Source organism: Sus scrofa, chromosome 1 (assembly GCF_054392235.1).
Source record: "Sus scrofa isolate SSC_HxYL_T2T_F1_AM1 chromosome 1, Sscrofa_HxYL_maternal_Yorkshire_Landrace_v2.0, whole genome shotgun sequence".
Lineage (NCBI taxonomy): Eukaryota > Metazoa > Chordata > Mammalia > Artiodactyla > Suidae > Sus > Sus scrofa.
This window is the reverse complement of record NC_139383.1, coordinates 107,109,902-107,130,749: the sequence shown is the minus strand read 5'-3', so window position 1 is coordinate 107,130,749 and position 20,848 is coordinate 107,109,902. Positions and strand designations below refer to the sequence as shown.

The following is a 20,848-nucleotide window of genomic DNA, read 5'->3' as shown; positions in this document are numbered from 1 at the left end:
TTATGCCAGTGGAACTTGCTTTTGTAATTATGCAATTTAATTAAGCATTATACAAACCAGCTAAATACCACTGTGAAAAGAAAAAAAAAAATTGTTTCAATGAACACTCAGTTGAAGCTTTGGAAAGACTCAAATAATACTAGTCCACTTTTTTTTTTTTTTCTTTTTAAGGGCCGCACCCGCAGCATATGGAAGTTCCCAGGCTCGGGGTCAAAAGGGAGCTACACCACAGCTCACGGCAACACCGGATCCCCAACTCACTGAGCAAGGCCAGGGCTTGAACCTGCATCCTCATGGATACTAGTCAGATTGTTTCTGCTGCACCACAACAGGAACTCCAAGACTAGTCCATTTTTTAAAAATGCTGTTGACTTAGGTGTAGGTGAAACAACTAGGAGAGGTTGGGGAAATATCCACAAAATCGAAGGAAACTTTGGCACTCAGATTATTCTGCAAGGAAATTTAATTTCTCATTCCACTTTAAAAAATGCAATTCAAAATTGTAGTGTCGTTTGAGTGTGATTTATGCCACAGAGGCAATAGGAACAATTGTGTCCAGGAGATGGGAAGTTAAAGAAAGGCCTGGGCTTTGCATCCAAAGTTTGATGAATGAAGGTACAAACATATGTTAGATGTTAAGATGTTTCAGTCAGCTGACCAATCATTTCAGCTAGGCGGATTTCTTCCACAGCAAGTTGTGGGGGCGCTCGGCTTCAGCTCCTGGGAATTGACTCCCACCACTCTGAATCAGAGGCTGGTGTGCTGGGCGGGTGAGATTACTCTTTTGGGTCACAGATGCTTAGTTGGCTGGGTTTCCCAGAACTGGCAGAATTGGAGGAGCCAGGGAGAAACAGGGGGAGAGCTGGAGATGGCTTCAGCCTGAGTCAATCGTCTGCTCCCTCCTGGATGTTACCCAGGGGCCTGAGCAGCAAGTTCTAGTCCAGCCGGCACTCCCTCCACTCTCCCTTAGACAACAGGCAACCAGGTGACTCCACACACCAGAGGCAGCTGGTGTTTGGGTCCTTCATCTGCCCTCATGGCTGCATGTCCTGCTTCTCAGCACATGTGGACTGCTCCAGCCAGACCTGGTAACTCATGGCCATGACTATGATAGACCATCCCCACCTCTGCATCTTGGCTAAGAGTTTCCCTTTCTAGCCCTTTGCCTCTATTCTCCATATCCACCCCATCCTTCCAACCTCTGCTTACTGTCTACTTCCTCCAGGAAGCCCTCCCTGATTTGCCCCTGAGCTCCCTGCAAGTACCACCCCACCCTTCTGCACTTAGTCTTGACTGCCTTCTCATCTTTCCAAGGTGGGGAGATTGTAGGTTTTGAGTTCTCACCCAGGTTCACTGGCCAAACTGTGCCTCGCCTGAGCTATAAAAATAGAGTTTGTAGTTCCCGCTGTGGCACAGTGGGTTAAAAATCCGACTGCAGGAGTTCCCATCATGGCGCAGTGGAAACGAATCTGATTAGGAACCATGAGTTTTGGGCTCAATCCCTGGCCTTGCTCAGTGGGTTACAGATCCAGCGTTGCCATGAGCTGTGGTGTAGGTCGCAGACAAGGCTCAGTTCTGGCGTTGCTATGAATCTGGTGTAGGCTGGCAGCTACAGCTCTGATTAGACACCTAGCCTGGGAACCTCCATATGCCACAGGTGCAGCTCTAAAAAGACAAAAAGACAAAAAAGAAAAAAAAAAAAAGAATCTGACTGCATTGCTTGGGTTACTGTGGAGGTACGGGTTTGATCCCTGGCTTGGCACAGTGGGTTAAAGGATCTGGTGTTGCTACAGCTATGCTCGGATTCAGTCTCTGGCCTGGGAAGTTCCATATACCTCAGGTGTGGTCATAAAAAAAATATAGAGAGAGTGAGACCCTTTCTGGATTTTATTTCAGTCACTCCCACCTAACAGTCAACACCCTCCTTACTTTTTTTTTACTTAAAATTTTTTTTCATTGGCGTATAGTTGACTTACGATGTTGTATCAGTTTCAGGGGTATGGCCAAGTCACCATCCTACTCAACTGCACAGATTTCAACAGTAAAGGCCCTGCAATGGCACAGAGATTCAGGAGTATTTGTCCTGAAAAGCTGATGTGTGAGAACCAGTGAACTGCCAGAGGGTTACAGGACAGTGAGGCCTGTGCCTGAGTCCCTAGTTCTAGAGGAAAAATTGCAGAAGTTCAGTTCAACTTTCCAAAAACTTTATTATTTGTCCTTTTTGTCTTTCAGGGCCATACCCAGGGCATATGGAGGTTCCCAGGCTAGCGGTCCAATCGGAGCTATAGCCACCGGCCTGCACCACAGCCACAGCAACGTGAGATCTGAGCCGTGTCTATGACCTACACCCCAGCTCACGGCAACTCTGGATCCTTAACCCACTGAGTGAGGCCAGGGATCGAACCCGCAATCTCACGGTTCCCAGTCAGATTCATTTCTGCTGCGCCACAACAGGAACTCTAACTTGCCAAAAACTTCAAATCAAAGACTCCCTTTAAGCAAGGCACTGGGGTGGGGAGTAGGGGTGAGGAAGTGTAGGGATGGGAGGGACCAGGGGTGAGTGACACATGGAAGCACCCCCTCCAGAGCTGAAGAGCGGGTGGGGGAGAAGGTCACTGGCATGAGGAACTAGGATGCGTGAGACATGAAATGCTGAGGGAAATGGGGTATCTGGGCAGACTTCTCGTAGGAGGTGAGAGCTGAGGGGGTCGGAGGGGGTCAGAGAGGGTGGGCCTCGAAGGTGGCCAGGGCCAGACATGAGGCTGCTTATATTTCACACGGATGCAAATAGTGCTTCCGTGAGGCTCTGATAGGCCCGGCGGCCTCTCTCAGGATCATTTCTTATCCTGGAGGGGGAGCTGGGTGGCTGAGGCAGACCTTTTTTCCCTAAGTCACGTGATAAAAGTTCCAGAGAAGAGCTCTGACTGGGTTTTCCCAGGTCCCAGAGGTTGACACTGCTAGAGGGATACGTCCTGGTCAGCCTGGGACAGCCACTTCATGCCGGTTGTCCCCAGGTGACTCTTAATAGTGTCCCCTTCCATCTTCCAATGTGTCCCTGTTTGGACAATAAAAGGTAGGGTCTATGTTGGGGGGAGTGACCCAGTTCCAGAGAGAGAAAGGCGGGAGCCGCTTTAGAGACCACCTCACCAGGCTCTCCCTTCTGCTCTGGAGGTCACGTGATCCCTTTCCAAACATCCATCACACCACCCACACTGCCTGGGTCTTCCTTGTCATTGCATGTCACTCGCAGATTTGTCTTCCACATCACTGAGATGCAGAGTCAACAGCGGAGTTCGAAAATAAAAAGTAAGGAATTTCTGTCGTGGTGCAGTAGAAACAAATCCGACTAGGAACCATGAGGTTGTGGGTTTGATCCTGGCCTCGCTCAGTGGTTTAAGGATCTGGTGTTGCAGTGAGCTGTGGTGTAGGTCGCAGACACGGCTCCTATCTGGCATTGCTGTGGTTGTGGTGTAGGCTGGCAGCTGTAGCTCTGATTGGACCCCTAGCCTGGGAACCTCCATATGCTGTGGGTACAGCCCTAAAAAAGCAAAAAAAAAAAAAAAAAAAAAAAAAGAAAGAAAGAAAGAAAGAAAAGAAAAAGTAAAATAAATCCCTCTCCGAGGGAATCAATTTTTTCTCCCATTTGCGATGGGGTTGGGAAACACCTCTTCTCTGAGAGGAAGCCTGGCATTCATTATTCCTATCACATTGGACACCAAGTTAGATAGAACTTTCTGGAAATCAGGTTTAAATGAAGGGAGGAGGGGGAGTGATAGACTCAGGGCCCCAGGAAAGAGGACAAGCGGCAAGACCCACAGAGGCAGGAAAAGTCACTGAAGCCCGTGGCCGCTAGAGAAAACAGGCCTGTCTCCCTGTTTTGCTGCCTGGAGCTCCAAATGCCACCATTACCAGCCCGACATGGGTCCCTTCCAGGGCTGATGAGCCTGGCTCCCACAGCCAGCCTCGAAATCCCAGCCCCGCTCAGCAGCAGAACCAGGCCTGCAGGGCTTAAGTTACCACCCAGGCAAAGTGTGCAGTGCACACCTCCCCAGACACCGTTAGCCAATGAAATCAGGGAAGCTTCTGGTTAAATCCACAAGATCCCTTCCTCCCCCGGCCCCTTGTAGGGGAGAAGTCCTGCTGCTGCTGAGATGAGCCCTGCAGACATGTAGGCTTTAATCACGCTTTTCCTTCTTGTGTTGTAGAAAGAAACCTCCCCCCAACCCCAATTTAAACAGCTATTCAATATTACAACACTGAATATTCTTTTTCCTCCTTCTGCATCCGCACATGTTCTATTGAGCAGTAACCATCCTGCCCCACCAGCCAGAGAACAGTGGGAAGGCCCCCCTCCCTCCATGGACACCCCCCCTTCCTACCTGGGCAGCCATGACCTCTCCCTCAGCTCCCCCAGGCCAATCCCTGCTGGCAGCCCTTGCTCAGGATTCCCAACCCAGGAACGCTTCCCTGAGGCCAGAAAAAAAGAATACGTGGGTGATGTGATCGAGCAGTTGGGCCTGCACTGGGCAGCCTGACTGGGGAGATTAGGCCTTTGTTTCTCGGGTAGGCTCTTCTCCCTGCCTCCCACCCAAGGCACAGGTCCCTGTGTTGGCTTTGGCTCCAGGCTCAGCCCTCTCGCCTTCTCAGGCTATTTTAAGATTCTCCACCAAGGCTACAGAAACATGGGACTTCCGAGGGGCCATCACCACCCGCCAAGCAGGGACCGAAGAGGATTCGACTGCCTTGAATGATGCTGGTCTGTAGTCACACACACACACACACACACACACACACACACACACACACACACACACACACACACTGTTCTCTCTGTCTCTTGTTTCTGTCTGTCTGTCTGCCTCTGTCTCTCTCAATCAGAGCAGACCAAACCATTCCTACGCCCTACACACACACACACACACACACACACACACACACACACACACACACACACACACACACACACACTGTTCTCTCTGTCTCTTGTTTCTGTCTGTCTGTCTGCCTCTGTCTCTCTCAATCAGAGCAGACCAAACCATTCCTACGCCCTGCTGGGCTCTGTTCTTGGATTTCCCCTGAGGCTCCCCCATGTCACGGTCAAGGGCCACTCTGCTGTCCTTCAGGCTTCTTGACAAGGACTAGACACACACACGCACTCATCTTTCAGCCCTTCCAAGGGGAGTGAACAGGTATGCCTGGGGGAGGCCCCTCCAAAATGTGCTCCCAGGGTTGGGGGAGTGGCCTCATAACCAAGCACGATTCTCCCCCATGGCCTGGAGGTGCTGCTGTTCATTCTGTTCAAGAGATACTTTTCAGGGACTGGGGGCTGGGGAGGCTTAGAATCTGATTCTTTCCTTTAATGGGGAAAGCAAGAGGCATACAGGTAGTCACTATTTAATTCAATGTACGTTTATCGAGCACCCACAATATCTGGTGTTGGCGGTGGAAGGATAGAAATGTCTTGGGGGAGTCTGGGGGCAGGGAGCTCCATCTATTTTTGGAAGGCAAACGTCTCTGGCAGGCAGGGGAGTGAGCCTGCCCTGGGCACATGCTCAGGAAGGGTAAGTGAAGGCTGAGTCACTGTCCAATGGCCAGAGGTGTCCTGTTGTTGGGGTGCAGGGCTCTAATTGCCTCACTGCGGGGGGAGTCCTGCTGACCTCCCATCTGGCTTTGCCACACTCTCTAACATTTTGGTTGGACACGGTTATACTTGAAGTTGGAAGGATTGTGCTGATCTCCTGCCCGTCCTCCAAGTCCCCAGCGTGGGACCTGTCCACCTGGGGTGGGGGGGGCGGTGCTTGCTTTGTAATAAATTAAGACTATTATTTATTTATTTATTTATTTATTTTTCTTTTTAGGGCCCCACCCACAGCATATGGAGGTTCCCAGGCTAGGGGTCTAATCAGAGCTGTTGCCGCCAGCCTACACCACAGCCACAACAACGCTGGATCTGAGCCACAGCTGTGACCTACACCACAGCTCATGGCAACACTGGATCCTTAATCCACTGAGCAAGACCAGGGATGGAACCTGCAGCTTCATGGATACTGGTTGGATTCATTTCCACTGTACCACAGTGGGAACTCCTAGACTATTATTTAGACCAGTTATAGGTTTATAGAAAAATTGAGCAGAAAGTACCGAGTTCCCATATAACTCTTCTCCCTTCCCTCCCTCCAAGTTTCTTCTGTTGCATTATTTTACACTAACACAAGATATTCTTACTGCTATAGTGGGGTACATTGGTTACAATTGATGAACTAATAGTAATATATTATTTACTTGTATTGAAGGAGAGTAAATTGACCATATTATGTTAGTTTCAGGTTACAGCAGAGTGATTCTGTTATATATATGTATATATCTATATTCTTTTTTTGGATTCTTTTCCATTACAGTTTATTATAAGATTTTTGAATATAAGAGTTCCTGCTGTGGCATAGTGGGTTAAGAATCTGACTGCAGTGGCTTGGTGTACAAGATTGCTCCCTGGCCCTGGTCAGTGGGTTAAAAAATCCTGCATTGCCACAGCTGCATCATAGGTCGGATTTAATCCGTGGCCTGAGAATTTCCATGTGCTGTGGGTACTGCCATTAAAAAAATAAAAGATATTGATTATAGTTCCCTGTGCTATACAGTGAATCCTTGTTGTTTATTTTATAAATGGTAGTGCATATCTATTAATCTAGTGATACCTCATTAACTAAAGTCCATTCCATAGTTAGCAGTAGAGTCCTTGAGGTTTTTTTTTTTTTTTTTGCTTTGCTTTTTAGGGCTATACCTGCGGCATATGGACGTTTCCAGGCTAGGGGTCAAATCAGAGCTACAACTGCTGGCCACAGCCATAGCAACACAGGATCCGAGCCACGTCTGCGACCTACACCACAGCTCACGGCAATGCCAGATCCCCAACCCACTGAGTGAGGCCAGGAATTGAACCCACATCCTCATGGATACTAGTCGGATTCATTTCCGCTGAGCCACGACAGAAACTCCTAGAGTTCATTCTGTGTGTTGCACAGTTTTATGGGCTTTGACAAATGTACAAGGCCATATATCTATCATTACATTACCATACAGAATAGTTTCTCCACACTAAAAATCCTCTGTGATTCACCTGTTCATCCATCCTTCCTCCCATCTGGCAACCACTGATCTTTTTTCTGTCTCCATAGTTTTGCCGTTTCCAGAAGGTCATATGGTTGGAATCACGTGGTATGAAGCCCGTTTAGATTGGCTTCCTTAACTTAGTCGTATGCATCTAAGTTTCCTCCACATCTTCATGACTTAATAACTCATTTCTTTTTAGCAATGAAGGATATTCCATTGTCTGGATGGACCACAGTTTATTTGTCCATTCACCGACAGAAGGACAACTTGGTGGCTTCCGTTTGGGGCAGTTATGAAGAAAGCTGCCATAAACATCTCTGTGCAGGTTGTTGTGTGGGCATAAGTTTTCAGCACCTTTGAGTAAATACCCAAGAGTGCGCTTGCTGGATCTTATGGTAACAGTATGTCTAGCTGTGTAAGGAGCTACCGAGTTTTCCAAACAGTCTTCTTAGGTGTCTGTGCCATTTTGCGTCCCCAGGCTGATTTTAATATCAGAGGAAAAAGCAAACTGCAACCCACACAACACAGCCCCTGCCTCCCTGTCCCTACAGACCCTCAGCCGACCCACCCCCAGGGACAGCTCCTCACCCCAGGCCTCTTCATCTGGGTGTTGGGCTGCCCCAGCCTGTCAGCACTTTCCACAGGAGCGCTGACAACCCTCATTCGAGAGCGGGTCTCTGGGGACTCAGCAGCGAGCACAGCAGTCAGCGTACTCCCACCCGCTCCGGGGAGCTGACCTCCTGGGGAAACCGGTCTCTCTGCCCTCCCCCAGAAGACACGGATGCAGAGTGTCTCCCTCCGTTTTCTCATTTCATCCCCGCTTTAGCTCAGGGAGGTCGGAGATCAGTGTCATTATTCTGCCCATTTTGCTGGTGAACATCTACAGTCACATGTCCAAGGTGACCCAGCTGGTCAATGGCAGGGCCGGTCTGGCTCTAAATCCTAAGGCATTCCAGGCTCCTGGGAGCTGCAAGGCCCTGCTACAGAGACCATGACTTCATTGTTCCCCAGGGGCACCTCTCCTGGCCTCTGCTCCTCCCTCTGAGGCAGAGCTGGTCACTTCAATATCATTCCCAGGGGCTCGGGGGTGGATGTGCGGTGGGGGGAGGGGGTAGTCTGTCTGCCACCACCCAGCATCAAAAAGCCTCCCTCCCAGCCACGCACACTTGCTGAGGGCTGCCATGGGGGTTCACAGTCAACGGGGCTCAGCCTGGACCTCCCCTCCCACCATTGTAGGGTGGGAATCTTGGACCCCCGTTCTGGTTCTGGTCTTGTCTTTCGTGTGACTCGGGGCAGGTCCTTTGCCTGCTCTGGGCTTGGGGGCCCCCGCCCCGCCTATAACGTGAGGAATTTCTATGTGCTCCCTCCAGTATGGACATAGGATTTTTCAAAAAGCCATTAGACACTCTGAGAAGAACAATACCAATTTTGTGTCCCGTGCTGACTGTAAGTGTGGTGGCAGTTTCTAGAAGAGAGGGGTTAGTGCAGATTTAAAAAAAGAAGAAGAAAAAGAAAAAGATTTCATGAATTTGCATCAGTTCTCAAGGCAGCATCTCCACCAAGGCGGCGGGTGAGAAGAGGGGTGTTTATCATTGAGCAGAAAGGCCATGAGGGGCCAAGGCCATGTCTGCAGCAGGCACTGACCCGTACCCGGCCCAGGACCTGCCCCTCTGAGGTGTCCAGGGTCAAACCTGGCCTGCCCCACAGGCACTGCTTCATTCTGGGCATAGACTACGCTGTCCTCTGGCTGGTCCCTTCTGGTTGATGGCATACAGGCTATATTTCACTCTATACTCATGGGCCACCCCAGAAAAGGCTCTGAGTCCAAGGATGTGGTTTGAGCATGGCTAGCACTAGTGAGCTGAGTGACTCTGAGAAAGTCACTCAACTTCTCTGGGCCTCCATCTTCCTGACTATTGAGCATCCTGGAGGGAGTTTGTGGATGGGAACCACACCTTCTCGTGTGTGCATCCCCAGCAGGGAACCAAGACCTTGGGATCCCACAGATGCTCACTAAATAGGTTAGATCTACCCCACCTGCCTGACAGGGAAAATACTTTGTAATTAGTGCAAATGTTAACGAATCTGAACTAATATTAAAGCCAATGTTAATATGAGTGTTAGGGAGTCCCCATTGTGGCTCAGCAGGTTAAGAGCGCAACCATTGTCCGTGAGGACGTGGGTTTGATCCCTGGCCTCATTCAGTGGGTTAGGGATCCAGTGTTGCCCCAAGCTGTGGCATAGGTCATAGATGTGGCTCAGATCTGGCATTGCCATACCCATGTATAGGTTGGTGCTGCAGCTCTGGTTCCAGCCCTAGCCTGGGAAATTTCATATGCCACAAGTGCGGCCCTAAAAAGGAAAAGAAAAAAAGAAAAAAAAAATGAGTATTTGGTTGTCTGTCATACAGTTCTGATTCACTCTTAGTCTTCCCATTGCTACGGAAAGCCAGGATCCATCAGAGGTGAGGGCATAGGTGTTTGGGGGCACACCTTTGCAGACAGATGTGGTCCTTCCACCTTCCTGGTGTCTGTCCACTTGGGACAGAGAGAAGATGGGATGAGGATGGAGAAGGGGAGGGATGCTGAACTGCACCTTCTGGTCAAGGGCCAGTCCTTTCTCTCCACAGCAGCAGGCTGGAGCCAGACTCCTCTGCTCCTTAACCACTGCTTCCTTCTTTCCTTGAGGGAGAACTACAAGTGTGTGTGTCCTGCAGAGGCCTGGCCCTTGAAGGATAGTGCTGGCGGGTCAGAGAGCCGAGGGTTGGGAAGACAGAGGCCAGTCAATGCCTTTTGGCCCATTTCCAGCCATTCATGGAGTTTCAAGAAAAGAAGTCATTAGTCCCAAGTGTTCCTTAATGATCTAGTGAGAATCAGGCAGCCAGGTTATTGGGTTTGAGAGCCTCCAGGTCAGGGTCTGGGAAGGCACGTGAAATCATTAAGGACTTTTTCCTGGTTGAGAGGCTATGAACTTGAACCTTATTTCTCCAGAGGTGCAGCAGTGCCCAGCACCTGGTAGGGTGAGTGGAAAGGGAGGGAGGTATCTCTTAACTTGGAAAATTGCTAACTCATTCTCACCTTGAATCATAATTTTATTTACTTTTTAAGTTGAAAGGGACCCTAGCCATCATGCCTTCAACTTGCAGATGAGAAGGCTAAGGCTCACATGGGAAAAGAGGCCTTGTCCAGAGCTCCACTGGGGCTCCCCTTGTCTCAAAGGCCTGGATTTCCCCTCCCCTTTTTTACACTTAGAACACTATTTTTTGAGGCTTAAAGCACCTTCCAAAAAAAAAAAAAAATCAGGACACTGAAAAAAATCATTCATGCTATTTATTCAGTCTCACTCAGAGAAGCTGTTAGCTCTAATGACCTTTCCAAATTAATAAAATCTGCAAATGCCCAATTGTTTATTGCACACATTGAGTTACACCTCTGAACGGCTGGAGGGTTCCACACACCCGCCTGGAATATTGAGCTCTAGGGCCCTGCAGTCGACAGGTAGTTTGCAGGGGAGCTGCAGCCAGATTCCCTGAGAAAGGAGGCAAGGCCTGTGGCCCCTCTCGGGGCCTTGAGGGAACAGCCCACAGTGTGCTCAGGGACCATGCAGACCAAAAAAAAAAAAAATTGTTGGTGACAAACCCTTTCCAGGGGCCCTGCCAAGACTGTTTTGGGAGAGACAAACCTTTCAGACATGAATATAGAATAGTTCCAAAGCAAATACTTGGTGGTTGTGTGACGTTCAGAGCAAAGAAGTGGGAGGTTACTGGAAGGCCTGATGGGGGAGATGGAATCAGATGGAGATCCACTAGAAAGTGTAGGATTAGGTCAGGTGGCGGCCACAGGAAAGGGCTTTCTAGGCAGGGAGCACAGGGTGAGAGTGAGCCCGTGTGCCTGGGGTCAGGTGGTGAGGAGCAGGCATGAGACTGGCTGGGTGAAAGGAGGCTCCATTCTGGGGAGTGATGGCATTTGGATTCCAGCAATTAGACACAAGGGGACCCTGCTTCTTATGCTCAGACACCTCCATCCGTGATGACGCTGTATAAACACCCTGTTTACAAACCATGGGTTCCCTGGCCCAGAGTCACACTGTCTGGTTTGTCCCTGAGTCCTGGTGACAGTTTCCCCATGAATGACACAGGCCGTTTTGACTTGCATAATGAAGTGGACAAAAGTCTGGAAGAGAAACACCGTGTATGTTATACTATTATTGCAGAAGGATAAATAGTGGTATTTTAATTGTGGTGAAATATATGTAACGTAAAATTTACCATGTTAGGAGTTCCTGTTGTGGCTCAGCAGATTAAGAACCTGGTTTAGTCTCTGTGAGGATGCAGGATTGATCCCTGGCCTCACTCAGTAGGTTAAGGCTCTGGCATTGCCACACGTTGTGACGTAGGTTGCAGATGCAGCTCGGATCCAGTGTTGCCGTGGCTTAGGCGTAGGACTCAGTTGCAGTTCCTATTCAACTCCCAGCCTGGGAACTTTCATATGCTGCAGTTAAGGCCATTAAAAAAAAAAATTACCATGTTACCTATTTTTAGTAGCCTTCATTATAACACTTTGTTGTACAACCATTGCCACCATCCATCTCTGGAACTTCTTCACCTTCCCCAAATTTAACTCTAATTCCCCATCACCCTCCTCTTCCCAGCTCCTGGAAACCTCTTTATTCTGCTCTCTGGGTCTATGAATTTGATTACTCTAGATACCCAGAGAAGTGGAATCATACAGCATTTGTCCTTCTGTGACTAGCTTATTTCACTCAGCATAATGTCCTCAAGTTCATCCACGTGTCAGAATTTCCTTCCTTGTTAAGGCTGAATGGCACTCCATTGTAGGCATTGCCACACTTGGTTTATCCATTCATCCATTAGACACTTGGGTTGCTCCCATCTCTTGCCTCTTGTGAGTAATGCTGCTGCGAGCATGGGTGTGTGAAGATCTGTTGAAGTCTCTTGCAGGACTTCCTTCTGAGCTTTAAAAAAGGAAAAAAAAGTGCTTCAGCAACATGGATGGAACTAGAGATTTTCATCCTAAGGCAGAAAGAGAAAGGCAAATACCATATGATATCACTTATATGTGGAATCTAAAATATGGCACAAATGAACCTATCGACAGAAACAAACTCATGGATGTAGAGAACAGACTTGCTGTTGCCAAGGGGGAGGAGGAGGGAGTGGGAGGGACTGGGAATTGGGGGTTAGTAGATGCAAACTATTACATTTTAAGGGATAAGCAGTGAGTCCTGCTGCACAGGGAATTGTATTCAATCACTTGTAAAGGAACACGATAGAAGATAATACGAGGAAAAGGATATATATATACACATACATATATGTATATGTATGTGTGTGTGTGTATATATATATATATATATATATATATATATATATATGTATGTATATATATATCCGGGTCACTTTCCTGTACAGCAGAAATTGACAAAATATTGTAAATCAACTATAATAAAGACATTTAAAAAGAAAAAGAAAGTGCTTCAGGCTTTCAAATTATCAGAGCTGATCGGCTGGCCCTCGTTGCTGTCGCTCCACGCGGAGTGGATTGCCAGATTCCCATGTGTGAAGACACTTCTGCCTTGAGCAGAGCTCTTCATTACCCTCTGCCAGGTACGCAGATTGAAGGCTGGACTCCGTGCGCACGCGGCATTTCCCCACGCCGCGCTAAGCTGCTTCAGTCTGCATGTTAGCCAGTGTCAAGGCCTCTTCGCCTTCACTTCTTATCCTGAAACCCATCAGTCACATTGAATTTGTCCCTCACTGAGGTAGCAAGCGCATTGTGCTCTCTCTTGGTAAGTTCTTCCTCCTACCTTCTAAAATGTATTTAGCCACGGTTATAAAATCCAAGGGGAATCACTCAAGCCCAGTTCTCCTTCCTTGTGCCACATCCTCACCCTCCTGACTCCCTCCAAAAATCTCCCATGCTGCCCATGATCTAAAGGGCATCCTGTCTTGAAGCATCACTACATCAGGGCATTAATTGCCTCTATAGATCCCAAACTCACCTAAAACACATTAAAGTGGTGACATGCTCAGGCAGAAAGGCAGGAGAACTCCCAGTTCAGGTTGGCGTTGTCATTAACTCAAGTCTTTGGTGTCAACTCCCTCCCTCACCGAACATCCTGCCTGGCCTTCCAGTCAACCTCCGAAATGCATTTTCTGGCCTTTGTTGGTTTGTGTCAGCTCTTGAACATTATTTAAATGTAGTTTGGGGCCCATGCATGCAATTACCATTGTGTTATTATTCAGAACCAGATTGTTAAGATTCAGGCAGCTGTACAAGGAGATGCCCTGTGCTGTGAGGTCCAATTTAGGAGGGCCTTCCGAGCTGGCGCGCAGGGTTGCTAGGCAACCCCATGCTACAGAAGAGGAGGCCTCACTCCGGAGTGGGAAGAAGCCCAGCGCCTTCAGGGAATTGGAGGCAGTGGTCAATCTGAGACTGGCATGGCGCCGGAGAGGGGGAGGGAGGCGACGTGGGCCGAACCCACGGCCGGAGGCGGGGGGGTAGATCTTGCCAGGGGCGCCCACCCAACTGGCACGCAGTGTTCCTGGGAGGGGAGAGCGCTGCTGGGAGTGAGAAAGCAGAGAAGGTGCAGAAGCCAGAGGTCGGCCAGGAAACTGCCGAAGGATACCCAGAGCAGATGCTAATATGCTTCTCCGTCCCTTTCTTCTCTTTGCAGGAAATGAGCAGGTTTGCAGAGAAGCTGCTGGCTTGAAATTTAAGAAGAAGGCATCGTTGCTTGTGAGTCTGAATTTTGCTTTCTTAGGACTGTGGCTTGACAATGTTCCTCGGAAGTGGGTGGGTTTCCCTGTTCGGGGAAGGGAGCATGACCTTGATGGAGTTGGCTTTCATTCTGCAGGCAGGTGCCTCTGGCTGGGTGGGGCTGGAACCAGGAGGTAAGGCCACCAAGGCACCTGGTTTGAAGCCTCGCTCTCCCCTCTGAGTGGAGAGGGCTTCCACTGGCTCATGGAAGAGAGTCACCCCCCCCCTACCGTGGTTGATGGGTGTGGGGGAGAGCAGGACTCCTCTGGTATGAGGATGACGTGCATTTTTTCTACCCTGAGGCCACAAGCAGTGTGTGCAATTCCAAGTTTGCTGCTAGGGTGACCTTATTTAGAACAGTAAATTCTCATAGAAGCCATTTAACAGTGTGTTAAACTAGGAGCAATCACATGACCCAATCCATTTCTCACTCTGAGAATATTATTAATTCACTGGGTACCTGGCACTATCTGGGGGCTCTGAGAAATAGAAGAGAAGCAGCAGGTTCAGGCTCTGTTTTGGAGGAGCTGTTAGTCCAGCGTAGGAAGGGAAGACACCTGCACCAGAGATCATGAAAAACTTTATGAGAGGGCTGGTAGGGCATAGGCAGAGATGCTGGTGAGGGACGGGGCTAAGGAAGACTTCCTGGGGAAAGAGACCTGAGCTGGGCTGATGGAGGAGGGAGGCTGTTTCAGGGAGAAAAGAGCAAGGCAGAGGTACCGGGATGGGAGCACCTGACGGCCCACATAGAGGATGTCATAGACATGGGGCTCACTGGGGAGGGAGGAAACACTGGTGACACTGGGCACGGCCTGATGGTATAGGGCTTGAAAGAGCTTCATGAGTGGTCCATGTACAAAAGAATCAGGATGGAGTAACGTGTCCTTCATCTATGGAAGTAAAATTAAGTTGCTGCCAGTTTATGATTCATTATGTGAAAATAGCACATGGATTTTTCAACAAGTTTGTATTGTATTGAGATGAATATATTCCCTGGAGAGATTACAGGGAAATCACCTTGGGGAACCTCCTTAGAACTCAGTGAGGTGTCGGGAGTGGGGAGAGAGAGAGAGATACCGCTTACAGCTGAGGGTCCTAAGATCCCTGATCGGGCACACCCTAAGCTCCAGGTGGGCAGTCATGAGGGTAGTGTTCCCGTGACTACTTCCCTTTCTCTGGAACTGCTTCTCACAGAGGGAACTCTAGATACTATACCAGGATGAGGAGCAGCTGGAGTTTATTTCTTTAACAAAGGTTATTTAATTATTCATTCCAAACAAACAGGGGAAGCTAGTTTGTTCTTTTATTATTATTATTATTACTCAAATGAATTTATCACATCTGTAGTTGTATAATGATCATAACAATCCAATTTCACAGGATTTCCATCCCATAACCCAAGCACTCCCCCCCACCCCCCAAACTGTCTCCTCCAGAGACCATAAATTTTTCAATGTCTATGAGTCAGCATCTGTTCTGCAAAGAAGTTCAGTCTGTCCTTTTTTTCAAATTCCACATGTCAGTGAAAGTATTTGATGTTGGTGCCTCATTCTATGGCTGACTTCACTTAGCATGATAATTTCTAGGTCCATCCATGTTGCTAAAAATTCTGGTATTTCGTTCCTTTTAATGGCTGAGTAATATTCCATTGTGTACATGTACCACATCTTCTTTTTCCAATCCTCTATCGATGGACATTGAGGTTGTTTCCATGTCTTGGCTATTGCAAATAGTGCTGCAATGAACATCGGAGTACCTATGTCTTTGCGAGTTGTGGTTTTCTCTGGATAGATGCCCAGGAGTGGGATTGCTGGATCAAATGGTAGTTTAGTTTTCTGAGGCATCTCCATACTGTTTTCCACAGTGGTTGCACCAATGTACAATCCCACCAACAGTGTAATAGGGTTCCTTTTTCTCCACACCCTCTGTAGCACTTATTGTTTGTAGACTTTTTGATGATGGCCATTCTGGCTGGTGTGAGGTGATAGTTTGTTGTAAATGTCAGGAAGAACAACCAGTGTTTATGTAGCATTGCCAATTTGTAACATGCTTGGCAGTATTGCCTCATCTTAGTGTCACCAAGGCCCCGTTAGGTGGTACTATTTTGCGGATGAGGAAACTGAGACTCAGAGTAACGTATTTTGCTCAAGTTTGCTCAGAGCTGATGTTAATGCTGACTTTCCACTGCATAGCACTGGGTGTCTGATTATGGAGCAGGCCTCTTGGGTCTGCCCCTGCCTCTGTGGGGCTCTGGGTCTGGCTGTGGGAACTCAGTTCTCGATGGTCAGCGTTTTTTATGGTCATGTCTTTCATGGGATGTGGAGCATCATGCTGTTTTATTCTTTTTTCTTTTTCCTCGCTTTTTAGGGCTGCATGTGCAGCATGTGGAAGTGGCATGTGGAAGTTCCCAGGCTAGGGCTTGAATTGGAGCTGCAGCTGCTGGCTACAGCCATAGTCACAGCGATGTGGGATCTGAGCCATGTCTGCAACCTACACCACAGCTCACGGCAACACCAGATCCTTAACCCGCTGAGAGAGGCCAGGGATTGAACCTGCCTCCTCATGGATACTAGTTAGGTTCATTACTGCTGAGCTGCAATGGGAACTCCATGCTAGTGGTTTTGATTGGCCAGGGTAATGGTTCTGCCCTCAAAGAGGAAGGCTCATGTGTGCTGCTATCACCAGGAACAATCCTCTGGAAGGATGCTGGAGGGCTCCCTTTGGAGGCAGTGGTGAGTGACTTAGGTTGGGTTCTCTGGAAAAGAAGATTGAGGTGCAAGTGATCGAGCAAGAGAGATTGTTTAGGGAAAGCTTGTAAGGGAGGGAGGGAAGCAGGGTTGGAAAGGAGTTGAGCAAAAATGTGTCAGGGCAAAACTCTCCTTGGCTGGGTACCCAAGGAGTCTGAGTGGGGCATTGGTTGCATTCACCACTGTGCCCCAAAACATCACTGCTGTGAAAATGGCCAAATGTAGTTTTCTCCTGACCTGGCAGTAATTTTCATTGTAGTGAGTTTGCATTTTAAGAGTATAGGTATTAAAATAAAAATCAATAGTGTCAAAGTCTATTTTCACTGAAATCACTGAGCTTTTTTTAAAAAAAAACTGTAATTTTGGTCTTAATAGGTAATACAGTTCTATGTCCCTAAATGCTAAAGTACCAAAAAGTATATTGTGAAAAATATCCCTCCTACCTCTGTCCGCCAGTAGCCTGGCTCCTCCCCTGGTGACGAACAATTTTACCCTCATTTGGGGTTACTTTCTCATGGTAGTCTACACACACCGATGATGCTGTGGTTTAGATTTCAAGTTTTAGTGAGTCTGATTGCAGTACAGTAATAGACCAGCTTCTTGGTCCTCAAGAATTATCAAAACTGGGTCTCTTCTAGAAGGGGTTGAGCTGAAATGTATCTTTTATTTGGAGAGAGAGCACAGTGCACCAAATCAGATCTCAGTGGAACGTTTGAAAGGCATAAAAACGTCATAAACATTTTCAAACTCCTTAGAGTTACTATGTAAACAATTGATACAAGAATTGCAAATTATTTCCTCATTAAAGCAATTGTCTATGAAGAGTTCGAGATGTTGTATTACAGCCCTTGAAATCCCCAAATATCTTAAATAATTTAAAATTTCACGATATTCACTGTCTTTTGAATTATTGCCATCTCACTACACTTGTCACCTAATGCCATCTGCATAACTTCGGGTGGCTTACTGAAATGTGTATCTTTTCCAAAACGTCCTGAGATCTGCCGCAGAGTGTCACCACCTTGCGAGTTGTCCCTCTGATTTCCTTTTATGAAGTGATTTTACTATGTCATTTGGAGATGATACTTTATCAACTTAGGTGCTGGTCAGCAGCTCCACAGGCCCCTTTGTTGGTGAGCTCCCTGTCATAGGAGGTGTTGAAAGAGCAGCTGGGTCATGTGTCCGCCAATTACGCCAGAAATTTACCCAACGTGCCAGGCAGGTTTAGAAGACTTTTGGGTTGTTGTAGCTGAGTCTGATCCGCGCGGCTTTGTTATCATTTTTACCTTTATCGGCCATTTACCTCACTTGAAATTCAGACTATCAGGCTCACACGGCAGGCTTATCTTCCGAATTTTGGTTCCACGGGTTTTGTCTGATGCCTGTAAAATGTCCAAATAGAACTTACTTTGTAATCTCATAGGCCTGGCATGTAAGTTTTCTTTTGCAAATGAGCCTCCTCTTTCACTTTTATGTTTCTGCCTTCTCTTGAGTTGCAAGAAAATCCTCTAACTGGTCCATGAGCTATTCAAGATTTTTGGTGGCACCCCACAAGAGGCAATGAAGAAAATCTCATTTCCGTCCAAGAAATAGAATCATTATCTTGATTGAAATAATATCTTTCCTCAACATGCAACCAGATAAAGCATCAAATTGGTGGCATTTCCTTATCATTGCACCGAGTTTGCAGAACTCAGAATAATGGCCTGTCAGCTGCTCCTGGTAGGGCTGGTTCTGAAAGGCAGAGCCTGCAGCTCCTGGCCTGATTTGGATTATATTATGTCTGGTGCAATGTAAAATAATCCCATTAATGACAAATATTATTATATTAAATGGAGAAGGTAGTGTAGAGCCTAGGACAGTATAAGAAGTAAATGCAACTACTACTATTATTATGGTGCTGGGTTTTCATTAGGCAGCATCTAACACACATGAGCAGCTACAGGAATGACTGAAAGCTAGAGTTGGTTTAGGATGTAGATGTTTAGGATGTGAATATTCTGGAGTCCTAGTGTACTAAGCCTGAGCTTTCCAGGACTGCAGTCAGAGTAGGAAGTGACTGGACTTGAGAAGGAGGGCTGGGTTCTAGTTTGGGGTGAACAGCCAAAGGCCAGCAAACCACCATCTTTGGGAAGGAAAATGAAAGAGCTTTGGGCCAGGAGGCAGGGGGTCTGGGTTCCAGCCCAAACCCACCATTGTTACATGAGGGTGTCAGGAGACAGAGGTGAGGCCATGTTTGTATACTGGCTGAACCTCCATCTTCCCTGTCCCCCATCCACTGAGGGGGGGGGGGTTCTGTTATATCCTGGGCATTTTTTTAGTACTTACTCTGCGACACACATATTCTAACCATTTACATGTATTAATGCACATAACCCTCACAACAGTCTTAGGCACTAGAAACTTGTATTATCTGCCTTTTACAGGTGAGAAGGAGCAGAGAGGTTGAGCCACTTGCCCAGTGTCACACAGCCAGTCAGTGGTGGTATAGGGATTTGAAGCTGAGCAGTCTGGTTGCTGCTCATGAAAAATTAAAATAGACTGTATCACCACTCAATAATACACATCTGGGGTTTTTAGCAGAACTTAAACTATAATACTGTGATGGGGAGAAATAATAATAATGGTGATAATGGTAATGACATCTTGTAATGCCCCAGGAAGTGTGGAGGGGGTTCCTGTGGCAGAAGTGGGAGGTTGAATGAAATTCCAGCTGAGATTGCTGACCTTGGTAGCTCTCAGATCCTCTCTTGGCCTGGGATCCTACAAAGCTGTCCCCAGCTATATGCACACAACAGAGCACCACGGTATGTAGGACTTGTCACCGTTGACTCAGCCGCTATCTGGTCCATTCCCCTGTCTTGCTGCAGAGCCCTCCCAGGCCTTGAGGGCCGTGCTGTCCGCCAAGACTTCCCCAGAGAAGAAAACCACCCCTCTCACACCCGCCCCACACCTGCTTCGCTCCCATCCCTCCCCAGGCACATCAAAAGTGAAAAAAAAAGCTTGTATCTTCAGAATCTTGTTTTCAGGAGGAGTGCTGGCCTGCTGGTGAGCGTTCCTGATTACCATGGTAATCACCAGCCGAATGGAGTGATTTCATAATACATTTCCATCAGAAATATGAACAGGTGTGCAGGGGAAATCAACATTTATCAACACCATAGGTTGGGGAGATTAAGAGTGAGTGTAGGATTGCTCAAGGAAACAAAAGGAAGAAGGAAAGAAGAAATACGTTTGCTTGCAGCCAAGGTCCTTCCAGTCTTACCTCTGACTGTTTCCTGCCCCACCTCCCTCCTACCCCTGCCTCTGAGCTTTTCACTACAGTCCTCCTTGCCCTTCCCTCTCCCCTCTCCTTTCCAGCTCTTAACCATCTAGTAAAGCCCAGCTTCCCCCTCCCCCACAAAAAAAGGAGTTCCGGAGTTCCTGTCGTGGCTCAGTGGTTAACGAATCCAACTAGGAACCATGAAGTTTCAGGTTCAATCCCTGGCCTTGCTCAGTGGGTTAAGGATCCGGCGTTGCCATGAGCTGCGGTGTAGGTCACAGATGCGGCTCAGATCCTGTGTTGCTATGGCTCTGGTGTAGGCCGGCAGCTACAGCTCTGATTAGACCCCTAGTCTGGGAATCTCCATATGCCACAGGAGCGGCCCAAGAAATGGCGGAAAGACAAAAGAAATAGTGGGGGTTATAAATAAAGCATTTCATTAAAAAAAAAAAAAAAAGGAGTTCCCAGTATGGAGAAACAGGATCAGCAGTGTCTTGGATGCAGGTTCAATCCCTGGCCCAGCACAGTGGGTTAAGGATCCAACGTTGACCACACTGTGGCTTAGGTTGCACCTGTGTCTTGGAGCTGATCCCTGGCTGAGGGGCAGCCAAAAAAAAAAAAAAAAAAAAATCCAGCTCCTCCAGGAAGCCCTCCTTGGTTCACTCAGCCTTTAGGAATCTCTGCCTTCTCTGATCCTTTGCCAGCACCCTACCCCCCACCCCAGGGACATGTATTCATCTCCTTTGCAACCAGGGCCACCAGGCACAGAGCCTGCTTAGCTACCTCTTATCAGGTGGAGCCTCTGATTCTGCCTGTGGTCCTGGAGGGCGATGAGCCTTGACTGAGCTGAAACCTCACTGTCTTCGTTAGGGCCCAGTTAAAAATGCCACCATGGCACCTTGGGTGGCTCTAGAGCTCAGAGTGCTGGAATCCAGATTTGTTTGTTCCTC

General features: G+C 47.9%; 1 protein-coding gene across 5 annotated transcripts in view; it reads left to right on the top strand.

Moving 5' to 3' along the window:
- Positions 1 to 20,848, top strand: part of ZBTB7C (zinc finger and BTB domain containing 7C) — a 405,029-nt gene that overhangs the window by 213,996 nt on the left and 170,185 nt on the right. Inside the window, exons 3-4 of one of the 5 annotated variants that reach the window (XR_014808565.1) lie at positions 13,807 to 16,247; positions 20,111 to 20,355. The gene's annotated coding sequence lies outside the window, so the exon portion shown is untranslated. Of the gene's footprint in view, positions 1 to 13,806; positions 16,418 to 20,110; positions 20,356 to 20,848 lie in introns of those variants that run through there. The other 4 variants (XR_014808564.1, XR_014808563.1, XR_014808562.1 and 1 more) reach the window with 4 other exon arrangements.